The sequence below is a fragment of the Paroedura picta genome, chromosome 2 (assembly GCF_049243985.1).
Source record: "Paroedura picta isolate Pp20150507F chromosome 2, Ppicta_v3.0, whole genome shotgun sequence".
Taxonomy (NCBI): Eukaryota; Metazoa; Chordata; class Lepidosauria; order Squamata; family Gekkonidae; genus Paroedura; species Paroedura picta.
In genome coordinates this window covers 51,367,511-51,381,447 of record NC_135370.1, presented here as the reverse complement: position 1 = coordinate 51,381,447, position 13,937 = coordinate 51,367,511, and positions in this window count along the sequence as shown.

The window sequence follows — 13,937 nt, the reverse complement described above, 5'->3', positions numbered from 1 at the left end:
TCTGTTAAATTAATTATACACAAGGCTTCTGCTGATTCCACTTTTCATGCTTGACACTAAACTGAGATAAGGACGTTGTTGAAACCAAAGGCCAGAAACATAGCCATCAAATCACTGGTGGGGACATTACTCAAACCTACCTAGCCGATACAGTTTCCCTGTCAGTTCCCACAGAGCCCAACTCACATAATAATTCAAGTACAATTCTGTGTGGTATTGTATAGTAGAGGTTCCTGGGGTAAGCCAAGATGCCTCTGCGGGTTGTTCAATGCTCAGGTGTTACAAACACCTAATTCTTATTCAGGAATCAAAATTAACTCATTGCCTTGCCTGTAGAGCTTGGATTGCTGCCTTTGGCTGTAGCCCCAGACTTCTGCCAATGAAGACATCCCTCCATGCCTATTGTGTGGAAAGAGGCCAACATAGATGCAATCGTAAAGGATTCAGCTGAGCATATGCTGTGAAAATTGTGGCATCCGTACTGCACATGGGGTAGGGCTGACTGAACACACTGATACGTTGAAGATTATGGCCTCGAAAAGGAAACATAGGTTTGCAATAAATGTCATTCAGGGATGTGCTAATGGTTATTTCCTAGCTCTAGACTGTAATGTTTTCAACACACTCTGTTCCTCTGCTTATGCTGCCTGGCTGCCTGGCTATAAAAGTAAAAAAAAAAAAATCTCTTTCACTCATTTGATAAACAGAGAAGTATGCGACAATACCATGTTAAATTCAATACTGCCAGCTGATAGCATCATTAAAAGGGAGAGAGCTAACTTAAAGCTCTTTCCCTCTACATATTCGTTTTAGTTGGGTTGTGGCACTATTTTTTTAGGAAAATAACCAAATGCAAAAAAAGGAATTCAGTCTTGAATAGGAAAAGCCAAAAGTCAACATTTCACAAAAAAATCATCAGGAAATAGATTTTATGTTTGATAGCTGAAACTCAGAATTTATTGTCAACTTTTGGAAGGAGAAACTTTAGTCTGAAAACCCTAAAATACATACAAAAAAACCCTCAGTACCAAAATGCTGTACAATTCAGTCAATTTTTCTACATTATAACCCCACACTGTTGAATGCAGAGAATTATATATATAAAACCTAATAACTGAAAGAGGTTGTGGTTATTCTACCACTAAATCCAAGAGATTAGTAAGCAGTCTCAACTGTTCCAGTCATGGGCTAAGTGATTGACCAGGTGGTGTTCAGACAGCTAGAGAGATTTCTAAATGAAGTGGACTGCTTGTGACTTTTGTAGTAGGTGTGTGCATTTGGTTTATCTGAGCCATAAACATAGCCAAAGATACTGTACTGGTATTTTCTGGCTATTATTTCAGTCAGATGTAGACTGAGACTGAATTTCTGCTATCCAAAATAGCCACCGCCCAAAAAATCTTTAAAATATTTGGATATTTCAGAACAATTGGAAAGTTAAATTTAAAGAGCATTTATAGGGATTGCAGTCCTTTTAAATGCCTTCCAGGTGAATTTGCTGCTTGTAAACATTGTTTAAAGGACAACAAGTCCTTTAAAGACCTTCAGAGTTTCCTTGTGGCTTGCAATAGTCATCTAAAGGGACTATTTTCCCCTTCTATTGAAAGCTAAGAAGGATGGGGGCACCTTATTTTGGGATCCATACAATTGAATCCCCTGGTTCAGTCTTTTCGAAAATCATGGTTTGGGCTGAGGAGAGGCACCTCTACCTTTAAAAGCAGCCCCCCACCCATTATAACCCATAGGGATGTTTGACTATAATGTCCCCCATAGAATATAATGGAGGTGGGGAAAAATGGAAATCCTGAATATTTATTGAATCTGAATACTGTACTGGTATTGAAATATTGGGGAAAGCTGATATTTTTCAGGTTAAATATATCTGAAACAAAAAAATACCATTTTTTTGCCCCCAACACAGCTGCCTTCTAGCCTTTGTTTCATCTTGCATTCCATCCATTATTCTACCTTCCTGATCTATCTGTTACTGTTTTATGCTCTTTGAATATGCATTCATGTTTTAAAATAATTTTAATGATGTTCATAGAATCATACAATCATAGAATCATAGAGTTGGAAGGGGCCACACAGGCCATCTAGTCCAACCCCCTGCTCAACGCAGGATCAGCCCTAAGCATCCTAAAGCATCCAAGAAAAGTGTGTATCCAACCTTTGCTTGAAGACTGCCAGTGAGGGGGATCTCACCACCTCCTTAGGCAGCCTATTCCACTGCTGAACTACTCTGACTGTGAAAATTCTTGTCCTGATATCTAGTCTATATCGTTGTACTTGTAGTTTAAACCCATTACTGCGTGTCCTCTCCTCTGCAGCCAACGGAAACAGCATCCTGCCCTCCTCCAAGTGACAACCTTTCAAATACTTAAAGAGGGCTATCATGTCCCCTCTCAACCTTGTTTTCTCCAGGCTGAACATTCCCAAGGCCCTCAACCTATCTTCATAGGGCCCCAGATCATCCTACTGTTCTAAGTTGGGGCGCCCAATATAAATCTGCCAAAAATGCTTGGCAAAGAATACGCAGAGCTGCTAGATGATGCAGTGGAGGGTGGGCTGGAGGTGGATGCGACTGCCCCAGCAGCCCATGCAGTATGCGTGCTGTATGCAGAGACAGGCAAGGCCGACGGCACCTATAAAGGCACCACGCATGCGGGTCCCATCCTCTTCACTCAGCACACCGCAGAGAAGCTTCCCTCCCCAACACCCTATGTGATATGTAAACAGCCATGTGAGATGGATGTTTCATGGTTAATATTTCATCACAGTTGCGGGTTCGCATGGGATAGAGCCCATTGGCAGGGAGTCCAGTCTGCAATCAGATTCCCGGGGGTTTGGGGCATATTGGAGCATTTGATGTGCTATTATTTTATTGTTTTTATTGTATTTTAAGACAAAACATGTTGTAAACCACCTCAAGCCTGGCCACAGACACAAGTGGTATATAAATTTAATTAATAAATACTTGCCACGAGAATGGATTATGCAAACACTGTGTGGTATAAAGCTGTTTATTTTTAAAAGTTCCCAACTATGTATTGAAATCAGCTTCAGTGGAATCAGCTTCAAGAAGCCTTTACTGTTTTTTTTATTTTGTTATTTTTTTGTTTGCCATACCTGTTTATTCATGTTTCAGTGTTGTTGCTACCTGATAAACTTGAGTGCAAAAAAAGTATAGAGAACTGGTGCTAGTGCAGGTATCAAGTCCATTATAAGTTGAGTCTGAACTTTGGCAATAGTTTGGATCCATGTCCTGGGAACTCTCCCCATTCCACAATCCATCACTACTCTCCAGTACAGAGTTAAGGGTCTCTGTAATCAGGAGATGGTTTTACTACAGCATTCTTTGCTACCGACCTGCTAACAAATGCTGAGCTTCAGCTGGCAAGCTGACGTATCCTGCTACTCTCAATCACACAACTGGGTGATCATCTTGCTGGTTTGTAATAGGAAATGTGTGTGGGAAGATGGAAGACTATGCAGCAAACTACATACTGATGTTTTTCAAGCATTCATCCCTTGATGGTACCAATTTGCTATTAATCTGGTCAAGCTAACAAAGTTTCATTGATATTGGACCCAGTTCACTAATATTTATTGCGGTCTATAATGTGGAGTCAGCCCTGTACCAAAGCAGGAGACACACGTATTTATGATTATTAGTACAATATTGAATCATCCTGAACCAATTACTGATCCAATTACCGTGTCATTATTATCTTCTGAATAGAGCTTGATTTGTCAGTGATAAATATGAAGCAATTAAACCACCTTTTTACATAATAAAACACTGCAGGTGTTTATTCTTAAGGCTTCATGGATACCAACAACCAATAGATTTAATTAAAAATCCCTAACAATAAATGGGAATTTCATTAAATTGTTCTAACATTAGGATATCTTTGTAGTCAATGCTTCTGAAATATATTATTAGGCTCTCTTTTCCTTAAAAGCTGCACTGACCAAACAATATGACTCCAGTGTCCTAATCTTCCAAATAATTAACGAGTCTTCTTTTAAGAACATTTGATTGGCTTGTAAAATTATTACCTCAATCAGGAAGAGGAAAGGTTTTACTTCAATGTTTTTGGAATTAAATGAATGCTGCTATTAACAGCAACAACAACAAAATAAAGCCACAATCCTCAGAGATATATCAGAGATACTTACTTCTGGATAAATGCTAAGGATTTGTCTGTAAAATCATTGATACATATACATCAGAGCAATCTTCATTATATGTAATTAACCCTCCACTAACCCTACAGAAAGGATTCATGTATAGAAGTCAATTTTTCTTCCTATTTCGAATGATACAAAAGGACAAAGCGATCTTTGTAGAAATGGAAGATGTCCATATTTCCCTAAGACCTCTCATTCTTTGCTTATGGATATGATTCCCCCTTCTGCTCTGATTGCCACTGTGGATGCAAAGACATTCAAAATAGCAATGGTGATTCCACACAGCACAGAGATTTGGCCCATGCTTGCCTTTCCCACCTACCATTTTCCCCATTAACATGGACAAGAATTTTGCTGGATTGAAATATAGAGATATTGGCCATCAGACTATTGCTGTAGTGTTTTAAAACTGGTCCCATCCATCCGAAGTAGGAGGGAAAGTGGCAGGTCAGGGTCCTCAGATGTGGTGGAACAGTAGGGCAATTTGCATCTCCTGTTCCACATTTTCCTAAACCAGCCTTGGGTATGATTTCCCAGGAAAGACCACACAGCAGCAGAAGCATGACAATGTCATGCAGAATCAAGTATTAAAACCATAGTGATTTGGAAAGGAACATAGAGCTCCATGTGGAAGCAACCTTGGAGGCACAAATGAAGTTCCTCCATCTCTGTTTAATATGAAACTATATCATTTTAGTAGGGCAATGCTTGATGCTTTCCATACGGATTGATACTTTCCATCACAAGGGATAGTAAAGGTGTTCAGGGAGCTCCATATGTTCATTGAAGCCCCACATCTGGAACAGGCTTTAATTAATGTATTGTACTGGATGGCTGCCTAAAATTAGATTGTTTTGCTCAAGACTGATGATTATTTAGCACAACTTTACATTTTTTTCATGGTAACAAGCACAGTTAGGCATAAATGTTTTGTTTTTGTTTTTAAGAGAGAGGAAGTACAAACAGGAATTTAAGCTGGAAATTCTGACCTGGCAAAATATATTTTTGGAAAATATCTATGTGTTTAACTCTGAGCCGAGGAATGAATGCTGATAAACATCATGTCTGAAGTGGTTTTCAGTTAACAGTGTTGGTCCTTCATGAGATTCCTAATGGCTATTATAGATCTAAGTCGTATGTTGCTGGCATGGTATATTAATTAATTAATTAATATTAAATCCGTAGTGATTTGGAAAGGAAATTTGGAAATTAATTAATTAATGCACACACACACACACACTCACACATTCATTCATTCAATTTCTATTCCATCCTTCTACAAAGGCTCGAGGTAGCTTTTGAATTTTGAATACAATGGATTAAAACATATTATATCATTAAAACATTAAAATTATTAAGTTATTAAAATTATTAAATTCCCAAGGAACAGCCACCCTCTCTCCAAATCATGTGATCTGTCCTAATGGCATGAGTGGAAGATACAGTTGCTCCCTGAAATAACATGGGAACAACCTATGATGGATCAAATGTGCCACTATAGATTGGTCAGTGGGACATACACACATACCCAGCCATGTTTGGAAGTCACTTGTTAAATAAATATGCGGAGTGATAATATTTGGAAATGTTAGACCTTTGACATCTCAATTTCAATAATGTTTTAATGGAACATTGATTTCACTGAAACTTCAAAGTTGATATGCTAAAGACTGTAGCCTGAGAGGGCCGAAAAGTTGAAATTGGTATAATTCACATGCTGGAGGTGGCTGCCAAAGCATCTTACTCCACAGATCTGTTACCCAACTTAAAATTGCCCCAGCTAATTAGATTAGAAAATTTGAATACAATCAATACAATATCTATTAAAAATCCTTTCACTGACATATATCATCTGTATAATGGATAATGATAGACACTCACCTCCAGAGTGTGAACCACTAACTGGTGAAATGTATTCATTAATGCAGTGTGACCTGCCCTTTGTGATAATATAATATAGAATAATACCTTTGTTTCAGAATTGTTGGTTTGTGCTGATACAAGTAACACCAGTTTTTGTTTTCCTAACTAGACAAATGAGTAGACACTCCCATTTCTTATTGTTAGATCTTTGGAAAATGCCAGTTTGATGGACTATGAAGAGTTAATGCCTCATAGAATCTAAGCATCTTTGAGTGATAGGCTGTTCAAAGGGAATTCTGTGGAGAGAGTCAGTTAAGAAATGACAGTTGGGAACTGACAGTTGAAGAAGAGTTAAGCACTGATTGTGGATTGGAAAAGAGGCAAAAGGAGTGAGGATCAGAGAGGACCCCCATTCAAGCCCAAAAGGGAAATTGCTTCTTGTTAAGAGATGTAATCCCTACCCAGTGAAAAGGGAGATAGCTCTTAAGAGAGGAGTGATCCCTGGTCTCTGTATGAAGAAGAATTTGGGGACTGGTTTGTATGTTCCTACCTTCTAAACTTGAAGTGTCAGTGAAACTCAGACACCTATGATTGAGTGTTAAGCAGAAACTGAAAAGAAAGACTTTCTCCTCATAGTTTTAAAAGACATTATTGAATGGCAGAAACAGTTACTGACAACAAATTATCTGGAGATAGTGTGGTTACAAAGTCACCTCAGGTTTTATCATCCCTTCTCATGCATCCTACCCCTGATTCCACCTGACTTTTTCTCCACTAAGTTAAATTTAAAAAAAAATTGTTTATTTCAAATTTACAAAAGCCTCTCCTGTGCCAATTCAGATGTAACATATGAGAAGCTGATTTTATCTCTTCCCTCAGTTTCCTGGACTAGGCTTCACCAAAATGTATATAATAGTGACTGGGTGAGACAGCCGAAGAATTGGGGAAATTCTTTTCTTTCTTTCTTTCTTTCTTTCTTTCTTTCTTTCTTTCTTTCTTTCTTTCTTTCTTTCTTTCTTTCTTTCTTTCTTTCTTTCTTTCTTTCTTGCCTGCCTGCCTGCCTGCCTGCCTGCCTGCCTGCCTGCCTGCTAATATGTAAGAACCAACCATTTGTTCTTACTGATTAGGTATTCATGATAAAAGGTGCATTTTCTACAGCAGAAAACAAAATAGAGTCAACACAAATATTATAAAGTAATTAGGGGCTTTAAAAAAGCTGCATAGAATATAAGAAGTTGGTTCCAGATAACAATTCAAAATAAGTGAAGCAATAACCCCAGGAATAAATTCATGAACTTCAATTAACTATATTTACAGTAAGTAACTTGGTTGGAAACACCTATTCCCTTTACTGATAAAATAAAACCTGCCTCCTGCAAATGCCAAAATAAGTTAAATGAAGATGCTTTTAACAAGGTTATTACTTAAGCAATGACAGGTTTACAGATTTTAGCACCACTGGGTTTTCACAGGAGCTGCAGCAAGTGCTAAAATAACACACACCTTCAGGTTCATTAAATTCACCAGCTCGATGAAAGCAGGGATACTTTGCTACATTACTATTGTGCCTCAAAGAACTGTCTATAAATAAGGCCCACTAATAACAACTGTTTTAAGAGCCAAAAATAATCATTTAATTCTTCTATCTACTTAATGGGGAAAAGAAAGATGTATATAAGCAGATAAATTATTTTTGAAAGAGGAAAAAGCCCTAGTTTTGCAGTCTTGGATCCCATGATCACAAGCTATTTAGTCATTTATCATGAAGTTTCCGTATCAAAAGCTCAGTCTTTTATTACATAGATTTGGGTTCAATAAAAGTAACATTCAAGCATGACAAAAAAGCTATTGATTCTTGGTCTCTAAATATTTACTTTGTCAGGGGAAAGTCCCTTGTTGATTTCTTAAAAATAAGATGATTTATAAGTAGTTCTGAATGAAATAGTACAGCCTAATATTCTTCAAAAAGAACATTAACACAGTAACCTACCCTTATGTGTCTGTTTGGGAAAGTGGACAAAAAAATTGGACAAAAAAAAAGAAGAAGCAGAATTTCTAATAAATCAATAGAGCATGGCCTTTAGAGACCCAGAAGACATATGGATGGTAATAGAGTATCTCAGGTTGTCTTGTGAATGATTCCATCTGGATGAGGGCTTGGTGTTATTCACAGCCTTCTTCTCCCCTAAAACACCTTCAATCTTATCCACAGGCTGGATCTCAAATGTCAGACCACCTGGGACATGCAGCTGTCAGGCTGAAAGGGGAGATGGCTGGGACTAGCCCTAGCCTGCTCGTCAAGCAGATACTGTCAGTGACAAGTAGGAAAGGCGAGGTGCGTGGGGGTGACAGGAGTATCAAGGGCAGGGAAAAGTGCAGGACTTCGGAGTTCAGATGCAAAATTTATTTATACGTACATGTATGAGTGATACTATGTTTTGCGGGTAAACACAGTGGCATCTAATAGGAGATTTAGTGCTTTCATGCACATCAGTATTACCAAGCCTCTGACATTTGTCAGCCGATGTTTTATTCTGATGTTTATTTCAGCATGAGGCAGTGGATTCTTCTCCTGTTGACACCTAAATAAATTGGCAAGGCTCTTGCCACTGTCACAGAGCTAGGCAAGAAAGCTGTGGATAGGTCTGTATTAAGCTGTAGACAAACCCATCATGGAGGCAAACTTCTCTGTACAGCAGTTAAAAAGAAACATCAGGAATAGATGTAAATTTTAATTACAGTGAATTTGTGAGAGAATTTTCTGTTTTTAAAATTGATTTTATGAATTAAGTAAGAATAAGGCTGACTGTGTACAACTGACTTCTCATGACCGGCCAGGCGCATCAGGGAATCTCAATTTTTATGATGCACATTGAGTATACATTGGTCAGTTCTTACCACAAGCATCTATGGCCATGTAATTGCACTTTCACATCCATAAAATACTGTTTTGCTTGTCTTGTGAATTCAAAAAACATGACTCAGAGGCTTTTAATGAAATCACATGAGCTGGTGGGTGGCATGTTGAGAATGCAATGGGTAGATAATGCAACACATACGTGTCACGGACCTTACTATCATGGATGATTGATATGATTCGAAACAGATTTGCATCCATGTAAACCCACTTACTTCAGTGGACTTAGAAGGGCTTTCACCAACATAATTATCATACCTTATAACATACGTAATTCAGCGGCAAGGCCCTATGGATTGATTTTTTTCATAGTCCAGTTTAAAACTGTACGTTCCAATCAATTTATTGAGGAACACCATTATCCCATCTAGAAAAAAAAAAGAAAACAGCCTTTCACATGCAACAGGATATCACAGGTAAGAAATTGCTTGCTTCTGCCTTCAGCTAGCATTTCACTGGTGTGACTGGTGAAGAATGTAGTGTTGCAAACATGGTCATAAGAATGGCCATCTAAAAACTCAAATCCATCAAAGAAATTCAACATGCATAACAAAATGCAACACAGATTAACACTCCAATTTATGCTCCCTGTACTATATATTTTAGATTTGTTTCTTTCACGATTCTGGTCTGCCGTCTGTGTGACCATATATGTCCATGTTGTTGATTAGCTTTGTTTCAAAAAGGCTGGTTCCTCTCCTTCTCTCCCTTCCCTTTGAGGATGTAAGGATGAGCTCTTTTTTAAAAAGAAGATAAATGTGCAAGCTTGTGTGGTTAGGTCCTATTGAGAAGAGAGTTGGGATTTCCAGTCTTCAGGTGGGACATGGAGATCCCCTGGAATTACATCTTCTCCAGACTACAGAGATCAGTTCCCCTGTTTAAAATGGATACTTTGTGGGGTGTATTAACAATACTTAATTGTTTCTGAACTGAAGTGTCACATGTATTTTAAACAGAACACCAGTATGCATGTCTCTCTGTCATAATTCCTGAAATATTTAGTGAAAATTTTAATTGGACAAATACTATATCAGAATGATAACTTTGTTTATGACCTCTAATATATATTGTTCAGAACTTGATAATTTCAGCTGTGGGTTCCAGACGTGTTTGCCATTAGCAGTTTGTTAGCATTGCTGTATTACTTAGGAATGCTTGAACATCCACCAGTTTTTCTCACCAACTGTTCATCAGTTGCAAACAGGGAGCTTTTACACTTTGAGCCTGTTTATTTATTTATATTTGCATATATTAACCACTACCCCCAGATCCAAACCAGTCCCTGACCAAAAACCTCAACCTCATGCCCCTTTATTCTGCAGCTGTGACAAACAAACATAACCAAACTGTACACTGGGTGGGTTGGGTGGCATGCTGTCTCAGAAGCTCATGATGCCAGAGAGGCTGGGCTCCAGTGCATGGCACCTTAAATAGGTGCCCTAGAGCCCGCCCCTTACACCGCCAAATTAGTACACCTGTTGCCATGCCCGCTCGCCCATGGGCTGTATGTGGCCATGTCTCTCCTGGCCCCTCCTGTGATGTTTTCTCAGAGTCCAATGGAAATCCTGTATCCTGCCTTACCCACAGGATTATTATCACCACATGCTGCTTGACACCCAATAGTATAAATAAACAATGAGCAATTCAGTCAGTCAGCAATTATGAATAGATGTCCATTTAACAAAAAGTATCACAATTTGGTGTTTTTTTTAAGTCTGTGCTATTGATGTTATTTGCAGATGCACATTCTTTCATGGTCTTAAGGAGGCATGGTCCCCCAAACCACTATACCAAATAACATGCTGCAAGGTATGTTTTCAAATCCAGTAAGCCTAAACTTCCACTTTGTTCAGCATTTTGTAATATCTTGTATTTAATATGAAACTTTTCCCCTTGCCAAATTAATTTTGATAAATCTTTTTGCCATTGTTTATTTTTTTCATATGTGCAACTATTAGAAAGATCCATCCATCCATCCAACCAACCAACCAACCAACCAACCAACCAACCAACCAAACCAACCATAATTTAATTTCTATCCCGCCACTCCCATTGATTGGTTTGTGGTGGCTAACAAAATTAAAAGGTAAAACCCACATTAAAATCCACCATAAAAGCCCTTACACATAAAACAGCAACTGTCCAAGCCAGCAGCAGCTAACCCCCTATCCAGCTCACACAGACATATAACACCTTGGGGGAGTTTAAGAGGGAGCTTCACCGATCTTATTAGATCACAGGGGAGCCCTGATCTTGACAGCCCTGGCCTCAATCAAAGACCTGGTAGAAGAGCTCCATCTTGCAGGTCCTGTGGAACTTCAAGAGCTCCATCAGGCCTACAGATCCCCTGGGAACTCATTTCATCATGTCAGGGCCAGGACCAAAAAAAAAAACCCTGTAAGGGGCATAAGCAGGCAAGCAGTCCCTCATTTAAGTGGGGCCCTGACCGGAGATGGCCTTGAAGGTCATTACCAGAAACTTGAACCTGATCCGGGCCACAACTGGCAACCAATGCAGCTGCCTCGGCACAGGCTGCATATGGACCTTTCAAGATGTACCTGTGAGGATGTTAGTAACTGCATTTTGCACCAGCTGCATTTTCCAAGTCAAGGACAAGAGTAGGTCTCCATAGAGCGAGTTGGAAACCCTTTATTGACTGCTTGCAGGAAAGAGAAAAAATATTGGATTATTTGTAGTTTAAGAGATTAAAACATGTGGACATAATTTTAATTGTAATTCAAAGAAGCAATTTTGGTATAAAATGATAACTTTGAATCATAAAATAGTTTATGATCTGGTTGACTGGAAACTTAAAATTTATTATATTGAAGTTATGTCTGTTTTGTTCTTTTTCTTTTTTTCCTCATTCTTTTATTGCCTTTTCATGTTTCTTCTTTTATTTGTATTAAAATCTTTTTTTAAAAAAACCCTATCGAAGTATCCCTAGTAACTGCCAGTAATGTGCCTCAGTGCTATGATCACTAAACTTCAGGCCCATAATGTACAAAGTGTCTTCTACACATGTAGGGTCAGAAACATGTATTTCCCTCTATCTGATCTCTTCAAAAAAATCTGTCTCCAATGGGACTGAGACATAGCCTCCCCCCCCCCCCTTCAAGAAAATAAAGGAAATAACGTGATGACATATTTATTCCATGTAGCCTCAATATCACTGAGAGCAAACATAGCCTTTCTGTTGTCCTCATACAGAGCAGGTGGGGAGAAGGATTGTATTCATTGACTGCCAGCACTGTTTGTTGAGCCTTTGACTGAGATAGAATATGAATGGGAATATTGGCATATTTGTCTGATAGGCCAACTGTAAGCAACATCTGCATTTTGTCCCAACTACCAAAAGGTGTGCACCTTGAGCAGAAGCCACCAGAGCTAATGCCTGGAACTCTGCCAGTGGCCACTTGGATCAGATTCTATGACAATGATAATCAATGAGACCTTGACAATTGCCTCTATGATTCTTTTAGTAGTTTGTGGGGAAAAGCAATGAGTAAGATAATTCCCATGACTGATGGTGTTGAAGGCAATGCCGCCTTTCAGTGCTGCAGGGGCCACTTGGTTTGGTTTGTTCCAAGGCCATTTTAACTTCTCACTCTACTTCAGGTTGTTCCTCTTCTCCTAGCAATTCCCTTTTCCCTCTCTGAGTAAGCTTTTTCATACCCTTTGGTAAGTGGGTTACAAGTTATTACTGGGGATGAAGGAGTGTGATGCATCTCATGGAACAGCAACATGTTTCCATTCATTTTAGCTCCTAGATGGCTTTAAATGATGATTAGAAAGATTTGTGTATCATAGGTCGATCAGTGGCTGGATTAAATGAACCATTCTCCCAGCCTAACAGGTCTATTTTTACACTCTTACTAGGCCTAGTAAAACTGTACAAGTTCATGTGTTTCAACTATATCTTTTAAACAGGATGCATACTTTTGCTATTGCTTGGAACGAGCTTGGTGTACTGGTTAAGAGTGGTGGGCTAAGAGTGGCAACCTCTACTCTGAATAGCTGTGTTTGATTCCCTGTTCCTCCACATACAGCGAGCTGGGTGACCTTGGGCTCATCACAGCCCCGATAGAGCTGTTCTCACAGAGCAATAAGATCAGGGCTCTCTCAACCTTACCTACCTCACAGGATGTCTGTTGTAGGGAGAGGAAGGAAAAGCAATTGTAAGCTGCTTTGAGACTCCTTCTGGTAAAGAAAAGTTGGATATAAGAACCACCACCACCTCTTCCTCCTCCTCCTCTTCTTCTTGTCTTACTTGTACTATTTGAATGTTCCTGTTCAGCAGCCTAGCCAATGCAATGGCTAAAACTCAAAAGTTCAAGAAGACAGCTTTCCTTGCGTTCAGAAACAACTGGGAGAAACGTGTGGATCAATCCGCATTCAAAAATCTGTATGTGCAAACATGGATATGCAGCATTCTCATACTGATTTCCTCAAAGGTGACTGTAATGTACTTGAAAACTGTGGCCCATTTCACACACATTGGATAGAACACTTTCAATTGACTTTCAATGCACTTTAGAAGTAGGTTTTCCTATATTGCACAGGAAAATCCAGCTGCAAAAGGACCTTGAAAGTGCATTATCCAACTTGTGTGGAATGGGCTGCATCTCTAATCTCCGAAGTGTGGGGTGTCCACCATGGGGTACAATCATGGATAAGCTAATGGCCATGTAGGTTTGCCTCGGGTCAAGGGCAGCCAGCTCGGCTCTGTTCAAGCTCAGTTAGGTTGCTTCCCTGTACTTGGCTCTCTGGGATGAATTGAGAGGCTGCATAACTCTTAGGAACTGAAGTTTAGGACATGCACATACCTCTTGAAATGAACAAAACTGCATGGAGTAAAAATGACCAATCCCTCCAAGCACTTTATTTCCTAGTGCATAGGTTTACCTCCTTTTTTAGGAGCTTTGCTACCTCCCCCAATAAAACTGTATTTATCCCCTGTTAT